The sequence below is a fragment of the Leguminivora glycinivorella genome, chromosome 11 (assembly GCF_023078275.1).
Source record: "Leguminivora glycinivorella isolate SPB_JAAS2020 chromosome 11, LegGlyc_1.1, whole genome shotgun sequence".
Classification (NCBI taxonomy): Eukaryota; Metazoa; Arthropoda; class Insecta; order Lepidoptera; family Tortricidae; genus Leguminivora; species Leguminivora glycinivorella.
Window position 1 is genome coordinate 21894023 of NC_062981.1, and position 17594 is coordinate 21911616.

General features: G+C 38.2%; 1 non-coding gene across 1 annotated transcript; it reads left to right on the forward strand.

Annotated features, from left to right (window-relative positions):
- The first annotated feature begins 5856 nt into the window (after positions 1–5856).
- Trnal-uaa lies at positions 5857–5940 on the forward strand. The gene has a single exon. It is a non-coding gene; the product is annotated as a tRNA-Leu (tRNA).
- The last annotated feature ends 11654 nt before the right edge of the window (positions 5941–17594 follow it).

Sequence of the window (17594 nt, forward strand, 5' to 3'; positions counted from 1 at the left end):
AACGCACTAATACCTACCCACCGAGCAGTAAAAAAACAATCTGAAAAATCTAATAGGTATAGCTCAAAACATCTATTGTGTTTATAATTTGCCCTGATGTTATGCTATTTTGATACGGGTAATATTTATAGATTCTAAAATAGATTAATTAAAGGAAATATCAATTTGTGATAACGCAGCAAAATTATAAAAAATATATTTAAAACGGTCAATGACTGCAATATTGATGTTAAATGTTTAATAAACGTTATTATTTAAAATTGGTGCAACATTGAGAAATTAATTCTTAAAAAAAACAATTGCCGTGACATTGTATTTATAATTACCTGTAATGTTACAAAATAAATATACCGGTTATATCAAAAGGTTTTATTGAAGTAAATCTTAATTTGTGATATTGCAGCAACTGCATAAAACCAATATTTCAAGTGGTCAGTTGCAGTAATATTGATTTTGAACATTTGGGAAACTTTAAGTTTAGACATTGAAGTAACATTGAAAACTTGATGTTTAAAAGTTAATGTTGCTGTAACGTTGCATATGTAATATAGCTAATACCTTGTTGCAGCAATGTAATAAATGAACATTTAAATAACTTGTAATCAAAACATCCTTGCAATATTATAATATTAGTTTTCATTTGTCATGTTACAATAATATAGCACTACTAATTTTCTGAAAGTTTCAAATTACCAATAAGTTGAATGTTGTTGTCATATTTCTCCGACCTTACATTCTAAACTTACAAATGTGAGGTATGTAAACTTACTGCAAGTTATTGTAAGTTTCATGCTCAGTGGGTTGCTTGTGTACCTATTGGTAATTTAAAGTAGTTCTCAAAAACAACGTTAATATTGAGATGATGTACTTGTAGAGCGTGTTATCTCAGTTTGTGTTTTGAAACGTGTTGATAATGCTCGTCTGATAATTCTGACCCGACCTTCATTAACCCTACTTTACGATACAGTGTCGTTTACAAACATACATTATAAACTATGTATATTATACATAATTATAGACAGATCTATACACCTTGTTTTCGCAATTTCGAGATTGACATGGTCGTACCGTCAATGATCAGATTTAGAGTACACTCTTAGCCCCTTATTCACAAACGTTCACTAAAGTTAACAAGCAAAATCGATTGTCCCTTTCTATCATTCCAATAGGTCGGAAAGGGACAATAGTTATTTGTTATACAAGGGGGCAAAGTTGTATTTTAACGCCGAGTGTGGAATTGAAAAACGAGCAAGTGAAAGGATTGAACCACGAGCGAAGCGAGTGGTTCGAGAATAGAATCCTGAACTTGCGAGTTTTTTAACAGACGAGAAGTAAAATACATTTGCACCCGAGTGTAACACAAAACTTTTCCCCTCACTATAGCGAGGAAACTACAACGCAAAAACTGCGTTTATCATTGCTTCCAATAGGAACTAAACTGACCTTGAATAAAGTCAAATTAATTGCTTTAAAATTGATAAAAGTAGGTGAATCTAGTAATAAAGATGATTTACCACCTGTGGAACTACTGGAAGCAGTGGAAACGCATTTTTTGCGTTGTAGTTTCCTCGCTATAGTGAGGGGAAAAGTTTTGTGTTACACTCGTGTGCAAATGTATTTTACTTCTCGTGTGTTAAAATACAACTTTGCCCCCTTGTATAACAAATAAATATTATTCTTAGCTACAGCCATCCGCTGTTACGACTGCACGAGCGTCAACAACACAATGTGCCTGGATCCTAGCAGCTACGATCAGGAGACTCTTCGCCGGTTCCTGGTGTTCGCTGAATGTGGACAAGGGGTTATAGTGCCTCAGAACTACTTTTGCAGGAAGATTGTACAAACTAGTAAGTTACTAACACTAAATCGGGACATTTACAACACAGGCAGACTGTTGGGAAACTGTAATTTAGAAAGAAGAGGTTATTACAGTAACATTACTAAGTATACCATACCTATACTTCTCTCTCACCTCGCCTTGCGTTTGCTTAGTGCGATTTCACTTTGATGTAGGATCGATTACACATTACAGGCGCCATCTTACAGGCAGGTAGCGGCAGGGGTTTACAATGGGTCTATATTATTATGCGAATTAATGATAGGCGAAATAGAGGGCACCCGTTTACAATGCCTTACCGATAGAAATAAAGTCTCTTTTATCCACTACATTCCTCAATCGTCTAAAAAAATATCTTATCGAACTGTGTCCATATAGTCTTAAAGAGTACTTTCAGCTTGTAAAATAAAATAAAATGTATTGCATGCTAGTTTTACTTTTGTAAACATTGTTTAAATAATGCTACACCAATCTGGTAAAATTGTATTGAAACTTACTAAACATGTACATGTACCATCTTATGTAAACATACAATTTATGGCAAATAAATGAAATGAAATGAAAATCTTGGATTTTTCCCATTGACATCCTTCCGACATTCGATATCAGATGGAATAATTTGAAAACGGACTTATGGTCAGTTCAGTTCAGTTCAGTTTTTAAAATTAAATGGCTTCAGTCCATTGGGACTATTTCGCCAGTGTCAAGGTGATATGAGCTAATTATTAGTAATTTTTGTACGGTAAGTACGACATTGTACGGTGAGTTAGCACTTGTAAATTGATAGCTAGATTTTACAAGAGCACGTGGACTACCGGCCGTTTACGACAAAGAAAAGGCTAAACGCGTTTCGAGAACAATTCTTCATCAGCTTCTCACTACAACATTAGTTTACTGCATAATAAGCTATCAATATTACACTTTAAACAACATTAATGAGTAAAAGAAAAATAAATTATTCACGACACGAAACCGCTAAGATGGCGTCCCAACCGGAAGTCCGGACTTATGGTCAGTTGCATCAACCACATTTGACAGACATCGTCACGCAGCAGACGTCTATTGAACTTCCCTTCCCATAGGTAAATAAAATGTAACAAATGCTAAAACGGTGACAGGCGTTTTGATGCAACCGGCCCTTAGTCTACGAAGCATTACTTTTGAAATCAAATAGCCCATCGTCTAGAAACCTAGAGGATCAAAACAATTACCGAGATAGTTGCTCCTCTTATCCTCTAGTACAATTTACAAAAAACTTATTTGTGTCTGCGAAAATTTCAGTCTACAACATTTTAAAATGACTCCATTATTTTTCTACATCCATACATATAAGTAGTATATGTATACCTCTGGCATATGTATATCCATATTAATATTGTTCTACATTTCAGTCTACCACAACCGCGAAGCAGAGTTTCGGATAACGCGCGGATGTGGCTGGGTGCGCGCCCCGCAAAACCTCGACTGCTATAAGGCGGACAACCACGACCATCTAGAAACTGTCTGTCAATGTTTCGAAGATGGGTGCAATGGGGCATCTTCTGTCGTGTTTAGTTGGACAACGTTCACTGCCAGCATCGTCGTCGTCATAAATAAATTATTTAAATAGAACAATTTGTATTTTATTTATCTATTAGCTACGCAGAACCTCGACTGCTATAAGGCGAAAAACCACGACCATCTAGAAACTGTCTGTCAATGTTTCGAAGATAGATGCAATGGAACTACTATAGTTTCTAGTTGGACACTGTTTATTTCTAGCATCGTCCTCGTCATAAACAAATTATTCATATACACCGTGTTTTTTTTGTTTTCCGTTAAATTCGACATGTCGTTAGGTTCGTTATCAGGAAGCATCCTGTATATCACTTTTAGTTAAATTCGCAATATTTTTTTTCATCGGTTCAAATATAAAAATGAATTAATTAGTGTAAGAGACCCTTAAGAATTTATATTCTAGTTAGTGTCAAGTGATTGACGGCACATGTCAAAACAAATAACATTAGGAAGTGGTAAAGGCTATCACACCACGTGTTCAGTAATTATTTTTATTTTTTTAATTACTCGATAACCGTAAGAGTTAAGACGCTACGCTAGTTTCTTAGAGAAATTAATTATATTTGATCTAAAGAACCTTAAAGTTAACGGAATTCAATAAAAACAGGGTGTAGAACAATTGTATTATGTATTAGCTCCACGAAACCTCTACTGCTATAAAGCAGACAACCATGATCATCTGGAGACGGTTTGCCAATGTTTTGAAGATGGATACAATGGGGCAACCACTCTTGGCCCAAGTCACAGTATAATAAAGAGTACTATCGTACAGTATGGCCACTCCCGCTCCCCGCTGAAAGTGCAGCCCACCCCCTCTCGGTTACCTCACAGTTACCGCCTGTCAAAAACGCGAACAGTCGACCTGTCATATTCCACTCATACAAGCATAGTACGCGATCACCTACACGAGCTTAGACTGTGTGCTAGGAACGCGCCTCTTTCATAGGTATATTTGATCGCCAATGTCCGAGGTGTGCCTAAGTTGGATGCTGTTGGTTACTCCTGTTGTTAGTTTTGTTGGCATATTAAATAAATTGAGCTCTTTTTTTTAGTTTAAAATATCTTTATTTACTTTATTATATAAGAAACTAAGATTAAACTTCAAAGCTAGCTAATGTTTAAAATAGGCCCTTGAGGCATTGTACCAAGGATACTGGCGACATTTCCTCGCTGTATCGCAATGCTGATTCTCTTCGGTCACCAGTTACCTCAACCAAACGCTTCGCGATTTCTGTGAACAACTTGTTCGCGCTGGGACCCCATGGACCTAGAGTTAGATAAATTATATGAGTGTAGTGTATTAATGTAGCGTTTCGTTCGATAATAACGCTGTTAATTTGTACCTACATAATTATTTTTTTTTTAAACTAAAGCTTATAGCTGTTAAAAGACTAATTATTCTGCCTAGTCATATTTTGTTTATTTTTTTTTCATTACACTTGCCATAGTTACAGTAAAAACAGATGGCGCCACCGTCTACGCAGAACCACCACCCAACTTTGACTTTCGCCCTTTCGCGAATAATAACTACCTACTCCATTTATTATTTACTCGCCAAAGGCAGTCAATACAAATCTAAAGCAACAATCATTCGACAAAACATGTTGTGTCCGTCCGCACAAAAGGACGGAAACGACCCGCCATTTTGAATTGTGTGCGTAGGGCAATGGACCATGTGCAAAGTTACTCGGTCACTGGATTGTTGGAAAATGAGTCTTAATTTATTGGGGTAAGGATATTGCGAAGTGAATATAAGTGGGTGTGATGGGTGTGAATTTTGCGAATTTGTGCCATGGACGTTGTAGTTAGAGTAGTAACAATAAGTCACGTGACCGTGCTAGGAAATAAAATAATGGTAAAATCTAATAGTAAAATTATAATCGCAAGACGTCTACAAAAAGTACAGTCCGTACTGTAGTATTTTTAATTGACGTAGATGGCGCTACGTACAAATAACTAATCACGTATTTTTTCCTTTAGTTGTTATTATTACCTATATCCTACTTATAATACATAAATAGCATCAAAATGTTGAATTATAAATAATAACAAAAACTATTTCAATCGGTAACTAAGTGTATTGATTTTTACGCCATCTACCCTTCCATCAGTGAACTAACGCACGCCTGGAAACAGTAGAAACACAACGTCCGGCTACATAGTACAATCATAGATGGCGTTCTAGTCGTCCAGTTAACTAAAAGTTTTCTTTTATAATAAATTGTTTTGATCCAATAAATCAATGTGATTAGTCATAATGTAATTATAAGAAATTAATTAAAGTCAAAAATACCATAAAAAACATTATATTAACATGATTTGTAATAGTTTAATTCTAAATATCAAGTTAGAAGCGTAAATTCAAAAAAATATATATCATAATGCAATATCGAATAAAGTTAGAAAGTTGGTTATCGTGCATGTATGCTGAAGGCATTGCTATTTTTGGCCGCATCGAACAAGTCAGGTTGGCCGAGTGGTCTAAGGCGCCAGATTTAAGCTCTGGTTCCCGAGAGGGAGCGTGGGTTCGAACCCCACACCTGACAAATCTTATTGCCGTTTTTTATTTTATTTTCTTGCTGTTATTTTGTGATTCATTTTTTTATTGGGGTTGTAAAGTTTTCATGGCGATTTCAGTTTATTTCACTTTCTTATTTGTTAATTGCCTTGATTAGAACTCCTTCATTTTTAAATTATGTCTATATCTGAATCCCTAGGGGCTCCCCAACATACAGGTTACTGACCCTGAGCTTGTACTAATATGTATAATTCTGTGCCCTGAGTTACTTAACCGCAAAAGTTAAAGATATTTATCTATAGACAGATATTATACGTAGGCAGGTAATCAAAATCATAATTATGTACCAATATCAGAGTAAAATTTAAGCGTCAATGTATTTTAATTACGTATGTAGGATTTGTAGGTATATAAACAACCACTTCTATTATTGGTAAGAATGGTAATACCCCGACGCAGTGATGACGTGTTACCAAGGACAGCCACCATATGCAATTCTTGAACAGTTATAATGACGTCATCATATTACGCAATATTACTCACCAAGTCAATACACGCAAGTCACGTTACCGACTAACCGCCATGGGGAAACCAGTTTGAATTTAGAACGTATCACGAGAATATAGGGTGCATAATTGAATGAGTTTGTGATGGCTGATAGCACTTTTGTGCGGTGGGAATCATATTACGCAATAATACTTATCCAGCGAATACACGAAACAGCCATGGGGATGTCTGTTTGAATTTAGAACGTATTGTATCATTACTTTTGTGCATGAGTTTAATCACTAGACTTCTTGGGATTCGGAAGTATTTCTTTGTAATAAATCTGATGCATTATAAACATCGTCTCAACAGTATCATTACCATGAGTTTATGCAGTCGATACTCGCTAGCGTCTGCGTAAAAGATTTCTATGGAGAATAGTACAGCGCCGTCGGCGGTCACTCGTGGAACTAAAAATCGGCAGTATGAGTTCAACGCTAGCGATTACTTTTCGATAGGTATTTTACTTAGCTCGCTAGCGACTACGTTTGTAACGGCTGCCTATAGAAATCGGTACCATGAGTCACATTTTTGACATACGCTATCGAGCAATACGTTATCGACTGTAGTAATCTATTTCACTGGCATTTTGGAGCGTGAAATCTTATTAGAACTCGTGTTAAAGTATATTTACTTATCATTATTTATGGAAATAATGTCAAAAAGGCATTATTTGGGATATGCTAGCGAAGGCTGCCTAAGTATATGACGTAAACAAAAAAATAAGCCGAATATGAGAAGCTAAGGTCACTTGACTTGCAGAGGTCATCATTGTTCCTGTTAATACAAAGGCAAAGGGTACTTAAAATATAATAGAATAGAATAGAATAAACATATAGAATACTTTGTTAGCCACTTGAAACTAAAATATTTCATCATAATAAACTAGGGCGACTGTAGTACATACAGTTTAAAGTAATTATATACATAATTGAAATGCCTATTTAAAGTAGATATGTACTTACTTTTGCATAAAGTCGACTAGTAGTCGAAACTGTGAAATACTGGTACGCATTTTAGTTCACGATAAGAAACAAAAGATCACAGAACAGCAGTAAGCAGCCGGAGGACGCATCGGATACTTCAGCACTCAAAGTACTCAAACACTCACTCAAAATAAACTTAAGTTGAGAACTGTTGAACATTGATTGACATTATTTTATTAATTTAATGTAAGTAGTTTCTAAAAAACAATATTGTTCATTGTACCATTATAAGCTTACTTCAATAAATAATATTTTTACTTGATTGGCAAACTAACCAATACTAACACTTTACATAATAATACTGTTTCATGACGTTTTAAATTAGCAGGGTTATGTTTACATTTTTTAAATATCGTCCTATTCCGTTGTTTCAGTTTAGTGAAAAAGAGATAGGGTTCTAATGTGAAGTCATTGAAGTTAGGCGCGCCACTCCAAGGCCAATCCCTATCGAAACGTTAACTACACGATGGATCGAGCTTACGTTAGCGAGTATAGTAAGCGAGTGATTGACTCATGGTACCAGTTGTATAGAAATCTATTCGAACCGCGTTTAGACGCTAGCGAGCGTAGTAACGTAATGTATGTTTTCGATAGCAACTCATGGTAATGCTACAGGAGGGCGATTTTTGAATCTCGCATACGAGATTTTGTCACTAAAATACCAGTTGAAAACGGTGACTTGCCTATTATTTTCAGTGACAATTTTCTGAATTCGAACGCGTGACACTCAAAAATCGGCCCGCTGGAGTAGACATACCTACCTACATTTGAGACAGAATTTCAGCGACAACCTATGGGATGGTTAGGTCTGATTTAGACGGTGTGCGAACTCGCATGCGTTTATAGTTACATTGCGGGCTGTTGAGGTTACATACAATTTTGCACAGCCATGAAATAGTTCTCGTATACCATCTAAATGGGCCCTTATATTGGTTATGTACGCGTTCGTCGCGCGAAAATGCAAAGCGAAATTCTCTTTTACTTTGCATTCTCGAGCGATAGGTAATGAATTTAAAAGGGCTTTCGTGTGAAAAACAGTGAAATCGCAACGATCGAATCGAGCGCTTGATCATACCGTGTACATGTGGTGTCAAATTAAAGGGCTTTGCGAGTAGTTTACAAATATATATCACATTTTATAGGGCTTTTTCCACTTGGTCTAACAAAATATGAGAAAATGTCCAAAAGTGGCAATAATTGTACCGGTGAAGGCTCGTTTTCAAAAAATTGCCAAAAATAAATAATAGCAATTTATAATCACTAATACCAGTAATTTAAGTAAACGTTGCAGATTAATTAAGTACAAAAATGATTTCGATGTGATTTAGATTTTCAAAGAAATTGTCACTTAATTTTAGGTAATTTCTGAAAAAAAATAGAATTCGTCTTAGCCTCGTTTACTCTTTTTTAAAACCTTATAATCAAAATGTAGTCTGAGACGTTTGTAGTACAGGGTATACGAATTATAAATTTACGTGTTTTAGTCATGAAAATCATCTAAATTTTACAAATAAGATCGACTAATTCAGCTCTATACGTAAGTTTTTCTAAACGTGCATTAGAGAAAAAATCATAATTAATTTAGTGACTTGGTTTTCAAAAATCCAGTCTTATAAAAATCAAGATAATAAAGTGATCTAACTGAAATTTGAATTAAATAAATCTATTGGATAACGGAAAGTGTAGTATTTCACCGACTAAAACTATCAATTTTACATTATTTTGGGGTTTTTTTTGAAAGCAGCCTTAATATTTTGGTTTTTGTTGAGGATAAAGGAAGCTAGGTACCTATACTCATATTATGTTAGAGGCTCTTATGGCTCTGAAAGATCATGTCAGATATTTCTGCGGCTTTTGTTTTAAAGTCGTCTAATTTCGAAAGTCTCATAAAAATCACAAATTATTTCCATCATATCAAGATTCCCCTTTCGGAATTACCCGAGCATTTCTGTTATTCGGAATGCAATCCTAATGCACCTTAACACATTTTTGCAGACTGTACAGCCATCTTCCGGGCCGGCAAGGCATTCCCAACCCTTCTGGTGTATTGGGTGTCCATGGGCGGCAGTGATCGCTTACCACTTGCTCGTTTGTCTCCTATGGCATAAAAAAAGCCATTTATTTTGTCAACGCATATACTTTCATCTGCCTTCGGCGGAGACAAATGGGAACATGAAAGTTCCATGGTTATGAAACAACTATAGATCATAGGTTCCCAAACTTTTTTGGGCCACCGCCCACTTGGGTATCTAAACAAAATTTCAGCGCCCCCCTATCATAAAATAGCTGAAATAAACGATGTATTTAGTCATTACTTTCAAAAATCATACATTAATCTCACCCAACAACAACACACAACCCAAAACGACTTAGAATACGTACTTAAGTACATGTAAAGCAGAACGAAATACATAGTTATATTCAACTTTTTGAGGATGCTTTTATTTTCGCTTAAAAATAAAACAAGTATACATGATTAAAAACTATTTATTTATTTCTTGCACTATTGTCTTTATTGAAAATATGAAGTTATCTACCGAGTTTATTGAACAATGAAGATTTCAATGTGAAGGATGCGATTTTGGTAATATATTTATATCTGGTTGAATTTTCGTTAAAAATAGCCGAAGGTCACCACGTTCAGTAATTTGCAGTTTGCTTCTTTTTTTTGTAAGCAATGTGAGAACGGCACTAAAACCTCGCTCAGCTAAATACGAAGATGGAAACGCGATTAGAAACTTCTGTGCTATTTCCCATAATCCAGGGTACAGTTGAGGTATTGATTTTTGGAGCCAGAACTCCTGGTATCCCATTTTAAATTTCACTTTAAGTTCTTCATTTGATGTCAGTTCAATTAGTTCTTCTTCTAAGTTAGGTGACTCTGCTGTATTCAACTGCGAGAATGGATTTAAAAGCCAATCCGGTATGTTCATTTCAAGAATATCTTAGAACCGCTCATTGAAGTCAGCATGAAGAATTTGTAAATGCTGACAATATATTCGCCTCTACCTAAATTACGCTTGAACAGAAGGATTTTTCCCATAAAAGCAGCAATAACACTTTTGGTTTTAATTAAATTAAAGTGATCACCCTGTAATTGAAGATTAACATCCGATAGAGGCGATGCAGGTAGGCACCAATATCTGCACCTGGTTTATGCATCACAGTATTTATAACTTCTTTGACTGCCGGTAAAATCAATTCTTCGCCAATTGTATGTGGTTTACCTGTTTTTGCAATCAACAGCGAAATATTGTAAGAAGCTCTCAGTCCGTCATCATCTTGTTTTAAAGACGACGCGAAGAGGTTCGAAATGGTAGGCCGCGTATGAATTTTTTTTTCTAGCCCTTGAAAATACGACAAATCTTTGTCTTTTTTGTCAGCATGCATTTTAGTCAAATGCTCTTGTAACCGAGAGGGCTTCATTGCCTCATTTGAGAATACTTTCTGGCAGATCACGCACATGGGTAAAGTTTGGTTGGTGGGAGATGAAATAAAGCCATATTTCAAATAGGTATTCAACACTATACTGGCGACATTTTTTCTTAGCCTCCGACATTGTCGCAGCAAATCAAGTCCAACAATATAATTATGTATTCACATTTAACACCAACAAAAGTCGTTGTTCGAGTTCACTTGTAATCACAAAAACATTATTCAAAATGTTCAGTCGCTTTGTGGCAAAACTGGACAGTTAAACTTATTACTATAACCACCATTAACACTCCCGATAAATAACTTTATGCGCAGTAAAATTAATCTAGGATCCCCAACGATGAGCTCAACTAGAAAGACGTGGATTTAGGTACTGATTGCAAATAAAGCTGTGCACTACGCGGTCCATGTGTAACGGTCACCCAGATGGCTTCGAGTTCTCGCGCCGATAAGGAGAATAAGGACCCGACAAAAGATATTAGACAAAACAAAAACAAACCTAAGGTAATAATGTTTGCTAACGGCGGGCGCGGCTTATTGCATAATAATACAAATGCGCCGAGACAAACTACCAGATGGTGTTTAACAATAGGCTTTACAGTTACTATTTTAAGTTTTTTTTCCTCACATATGGGACCGCCCCCCTGTGAGGGACGAACGCCCCCCAATTGCTTTCGAGCCCTCTACCGCCCCCCTGGAACTCCTCAGCGCCCACTGGGGGGCGGTATGGACCACTTTGGGAACCACTGCTATAGATCAAACCTGACCTGTGCCTGGACCTGTGTGGTGACGGGTTAAGAATTTCACCACCCCCTTTCTTCCCGTGGGTGTCGTAGAAGGCGACTATGGGATATGGGTTAAATTGTGGCGTAGGCGAGAGGCTGGCAACCTGTCACTGCAATGTCACAGTTTCGTTTTCTTTCAACCCCTTATTTGCCAAGAGTGGCACTGAAGCTTTAGTAGTTTCATGTGTTCTGCCTACCCCTTTATGGGATACAGGCGTGATTGTATGTATGTATGTATGTATGTATAGATCAAAAGTCTTGTACTTATAGATACGTAATACGTAGGTACCTAAAAGTACAGTGTGTTTGTCTTGTCACCAAATCAATGACAAAATTATCATAATCGATCACCAAAAAGTCAATCAAAACTACAAAATCTAATATTTTCATCGGAATCAACTGCGCAATTTCTGTATACAAACATAAATATAATACTTATTGGAAAAATACCGCGCGTCCCTAGTTATCTCCACATTCTGCCAAAATATATTTGCTATCAAAACAAACTTATTACCTAACAAATAAAGTTCAAATCAGCATGAACGGCGGCTAAATAGTAAAATAACTGTATTAGTTGTACACGCACACATATACAGTGAATGTTGAATGGAGTGCGTGTACGCATACGTTACGCACACACGCGCGTTTTCAAATATAGAATGCGTTTATTCATATTTAGAACGATAAATTAGCAGACAAACATGTTTGTGATTGTGACGTATTTTTTCATGTCTGGAATTTTTGGGTTCGAGAAATGTTTCAGGGTTGACTGCAATTTATTTTTCAGTACAGATGGTGTTTTTTTACGCACTAGTGCGAGTTAAGTGGTTCATTATATGTGAGGTCGAAACTTCGAAGGGTCATCTGTACTGAAAAACGTCGTACCTACGATACACGTGCTAAACTTCCTTTTTTACGCACTTGTATCGTAATGTACTATTTCAGTACAGATGGTGTTTTTTACGCACTAGTGCGAGAAGTGTGTCATTTCTTGTCAGGTCGAAATTTCGGAGGGCCATCTGTACTGAAAAACGTCGTAAGATATACGTGCGAAAAGGTTTTCCGTACAGATGACCCTCTGTACTGAAATAGTACATTACGATACAAGTGCGTAAAAAAGGAAGTTCGAAAAGAGTGGCGATAAATTAAAACACGACCACAGAATATATAATAGTACAAGTACAGAAGGCTCACTCCTTTGATGTTCACAAAATGCCGCTATTCTAAATTATTACCTACATTAACAAACGGACCGCACGCGAGCACCCGACATTGAATTCTAACGCGCCGCGCGAAGGTCGTCACCACTGAATGGGCCGCGAACTCGCGGCCGCCGTCATGTACTTGTAGCGCGGCGATAGAATCGCAGAGTGAGCCACCCCTGACACGACCGAAGGGAGTCACGCTGTTGTTTTAATTTTCTCCAAGATGTCTGACGAAGAAACAACCTGTCAATATACAGTTACATAAATCAACACTAAACAATCTAATCATTCGACAGTCATGACAACAATGATTTGTATCTATATCTACGGAGATAAGTGTCATCTTCAAACAATAGAAACATAGTACCTAGTTCAAAACTATTGCACCATATTATTAGGTGACATAGTATGCTGTTTTGGTGTTACGTAACAATGTGTTAATGAATTGCTAATTTATTTTACATGAATTTGTTATTTGCGGTATACCAACGTGACTCACTAATTCTGTGAACACCTATGATGTTTCCAAAAGAATCATAGGTACGTCAACTGGGGTGACTTTAGGAAAATTTGGGGTTACTTTTAATGGTATTTGAACGGCTTTAAAATTAGCATTATTCATGATTTACTAAAACTGTTCATGTAACTAGTTAGATCAACAAATATTCTAGTAAACGTACCATAGAAAATCGTGAATTTACTTACAGTATGACTTTAAAACTAAATTTTCAAAGTCGCCCCTGCATTTTAAAGCCACCTCGGTTGACCGTATATCACTCATTATTTGACTGACACACCTACTAATCGTAGATCTGGGTGGCTAGCCGAATGGCACAATCGCTCACGAAACGCTCACGAGCGTGAGCGTTTCGTGAGCGATTGTGCCATTCGGCTAGCCACCCTGTAAAGCCTAACAGAAATATATGATTATGGTCAGGAGGGCGTCTAGACGACCGGTCTGGCTCAGTCGGTAGTGAGTAGTGACCCTGCCTGCTAAGCCGCGGTCCTGGGTTCGAAGTTCGAATCCCGGTAAGGGCATTTATTTGTGTGATGAGCACAGATATTTGTTCCCGAGTCATGGGTGTTTTCTATGTATATAAGTATGTATTGTTTGGGGCTAAGTTGGTATGTGTAAGGTGTCCCCAATATTATTCTATTAGTCTTTATTGTATGTATTTCTATGCTTACATATTCTACTAAACATCTGTACCTACATATGACTATCAATCTACAACGGCTACAACCCACCTTTTTCGTCTTTCACTGTACCTGCACGTTTCTTTCAAATCTTCAGTCCTCTTTCCGCTTTCCTGCACGGGAAGCATGGTCGCGCGATAGACGATAAAATATCAGGCCGTCGCCGTCCCTATCGCACTTACAAATAGTGCGATAGGGACGGCCTGCTATTTTATCGTCTATCGCGCGACCATGCTTCCCGTGCAGATGTTTCTTCCCATGTTGTGATACTTGTGATGTATGCCCATGTAAACCGACCCAACCTAAAGGACTAAGGTATTGGCAACAATGGCAACGGACATGACAGAGTGGCGTCCAGCATTAATTTTAGCATGGATTAACCCACAAAATGAGGGCGGCACCAGTCGTACCCGTAGCGAATAAAGATACGTTCAAGTCTTTGTAGAGTAAGAACCTATACATAAGTTTCTTAGACAAAAGATAAATAAATAATAATAAATAAATATTATAGGATATTCTTACACAGATTGACTGAGTCTCACGGTAAGCTCAAGAAGGCTTGTGTTGTGGGTACTCAGACAACGATATACATAATATACAAATACTTATATACATAGAAAACATCCATGACTCAGGAACAAATATCTGTGCTCATCACACAAATAAATACCCTTACCGGGATTCGAACCCGGGACCGCGGCGTAGCAGGCAGGGTCACTACGCGCTAGGCCAGAGCGGTCGTCAAAGATAATGGTGCTCCCAAGGCCATGAGGTTCATTTGCTCAGGGTGCGACGGGCCTCGCCCTGCTGACGTCAATGGTTTGGGCATGACCTTTAGTGATCCCTTAGCCTACCTGTATTGGAGACTTAATGAATAGATGAAAGAAAGGCTGTGTCAAATGGTTTTGACATGTGGTGCTGATTCGACCCTTAATGAGGTCATTCGATGGTAATTCTTATCTATGCATCCATACTTCCATACTAATATTATAAATGGGAAAGTGTGTGTGTCTGTTTGTTTGTCCGTCCTTCACGGCAAAACGGAGCGACGTATGGACGTGTTTTTTTAAGTGGAGATAGTTGAAGGGATGGAGAGTGACATAGGCTAGTCCATACTTAATATTATAAATGGGAAAGTGTGTGTGTCTGTTTGTTTGTCCGTCCTTCACGACAAAACGGAGCGACGTATGGACTTGTTTTTTTAAGTGGAGATAGTTGAAAAGATGGAGAGTGACATAGGCTACTTTTTGTCTCTTTCGAACCCCCCACTTCCCTAGAATGGGGGGGTGGAAGTTTGTATGGAACATTCCGCAATTTTCGAATTTAACTCGAGCGAACCCGCGGGAATAATATATGTGTACACGTGAATAGATTTTGTTTTGAAATGGGGGTCAATTACCTTTGCCGCCGGCTGTAGGTACCTACGAAGTCGGCCAAAAGACATACATACATACATACATACAATCACGCCTGTATCCCATAAAGGGGTAGGCAGAACACACGAAACTACTAAAGCTTCAGTGCCACTCTTGGCAAATAAGGGGTTGAAAGAAAACGAAACTGTGGCATTGCAGTGACAGGTTGCCAGCCTCTCGCCTACGCCACAATTTAACCCATATCCCATAGTCGCCTTCTACGACACCCACGGGAAGAAAGGGGGTGGTGAAATTCTTAACCCGTCACCACATAGGTTTAGACTCGCCTCTCTGCTATCTGCCGGGAGAGAATTATAGGCTTCTTTGGCCATTTGGCCAGACGAGATCCTGACAGTCTTGAGAAGGCGTTGATCGTCGGACCAGTGGAGGGCCATCGTAAAAGAGCCGGATTACCCACGCGCTTGTTCAACACAATAAAGAAGGTCACGCGCGTTGGGCTCCAGGGATCCTTTAGGAAGGCAAAAGATCGGCCTGAGTGGAGAGCACTGCAACGTACAGCGACTTATGGTGGTCACGACCCTCAGTCATGAGGTTTCGACGAAGAAGAAGAAGGTTTAAACTCAAATTAAAGGTTCGGCCAGACTAGGGCGTTTTGATCGCGTTGCGTCAGCGTAGCAGCACGCGAGCTGAACGCGCGCTGTTTCAGCGCGTTGACAGAGCGCTTCGCCGGCGTTGCGCCGGCGCACCGCGAGCTGTCCGCCCTACTACACAAGCAAGTATAAGACACAAACAAAAAATACCTAAGGGATTTTGCGATAATTTGATAAATGCCAATGTTTTTGTCAAACTTTTTGTTAAAATATTTCTCTCGTCGGTTAGGAGGGCGAAGATTTAATTGTAATTCATCTAAAGAACCTTCCATTAAAGCTACTCAATAAAACACGTCAAGGTACAGCGGGGCAAATCCCGACTGGGGGGGAAATGTAACTGGTCCATTTTTTCCATGTTTTACAATGTTTGCATTATTAAATAGAGTGTTCACCGGTTGTATATGGCAGGCGTGTTCAGCGGGTACATGTAGAACTCAACATCATAATTATAATAGTGTAATAATGGAAAAAATGGATCAGTTACAATTGTCCCCCAGTCGAGTTTTGCCCCCCCGTACCTTATATAATTAAGGGGAGCCTGTACCCAGCGATGGGAAGTGATGATCAAGATCAGATTATATGCAGAGAATATTGAGCTTTTTAGATTCAGATACCTACATACTAGTAATTAACTAATCGAAGGTTATTAAACTTATTAACTAACAGAGGTTTAAGTCCCGTTATCGTCATCATCCTCCTTGCGTTATCCCGGCATTTGCCACGGCTCATGGGAGCCTGGGGTCCGCTTTGACAACTAATCCCAAGATTTGGCATAGGCCATCTGACCTTCCAACCCGAAGGGTAAACTAGACCTTATTGGAATTAGTCCCGTTAGTGCGTTTTCACATTATCCGATCCGATATCGGATGTCGGCCCAATATCCCATACAATACAGGCGCCATCTTGGATTTATTCTATTGAAATCTTTCCGACATCCGATATCGGATCGGATAATGTGAAAACGGACTTATATCAAGCAATAATGTACAAACCAGAAAGTTTCAATCAATATCACAACGCTGAAAACACGCCCTCGTGCATAACAATGTGAATAGCTGAAACTGATACTCGTACGATAAGGTAACGTGGTGCGAGCGTGGCGTTCGCACGTGTCGCGTACGGATGTGTGTTATCTGGCACAGACGAAGCCTATGTCAATAGCTAATCTCTGCGTAGGCTGAAACACTTCACAAAGGGGTTAGATAACTGAAGAGAGATTCATCAACATCATCCTCCATTTTATAGGACAACCAAGAAAAACATTTTGAAACTGTAAGTAGATAAAGATAATAGTTATTTGTTATACAAGGGGGCAAAGTTGTATTTTAACGCCGAGTGTGGAATTGAAAAACGAGCAAGTGAAAGGGTTCTATAGTTGAACCACGAGCGAAGCGAGTGGTTCGAGAATAGAATCCTGACTTGCGAGTTTTTTAACACACGAGAAGTAAAATACATTTGCACCCGAGTGTAACACAAAACTTTTCCCCTCACGTATAGCGAGG